This window comes from Penaeus monodon, chromosome 21, assembly GCF_015228065.2.
Source record: "Penaeus monodon isolate SGIC_2016 chromosome 21, NSTDA_Pmon_1, whole genome shotgun sequence".
In the NCBI taxonomy this organism is placed as follows: Eukaryota; Metazoa; Arthropoda; class Malacostraca; order Decapoda; family Penaeidae; genus Penaeus; species Penaeus monodon.
The window spans coordinates 31,637,287-31,637,529 of record NC_051406.1 but is presented as its reverse complement, the minus strand read 5'-3'; positions in this window follow the sequence as shown (position 1 = coordinate 31,637,529).

The window sequence follows — 243 nt, the reverse complement described above, 5'->3', positions numbered from 1 at the left end:
TTGAGTTTTTCTCTCATAGAAGTTACCTGAAAGTTTGTGATTCAGTCTGTGATCAATTAACCCAGTTGCTTGGGTTTGAGAAGTTATTTTTTCTATGTTCATGTTCCATCATTTGATGGCCGATAATATTTTTGTATATTTTTAGAGGAATCATTTTTGGAGTAGACAAATTGCTCGAGTGTGTTTGTATTTACTTAACATCTGTAAAGGATAACCCTCCTTTTTGTAGGATATAATTTTCTT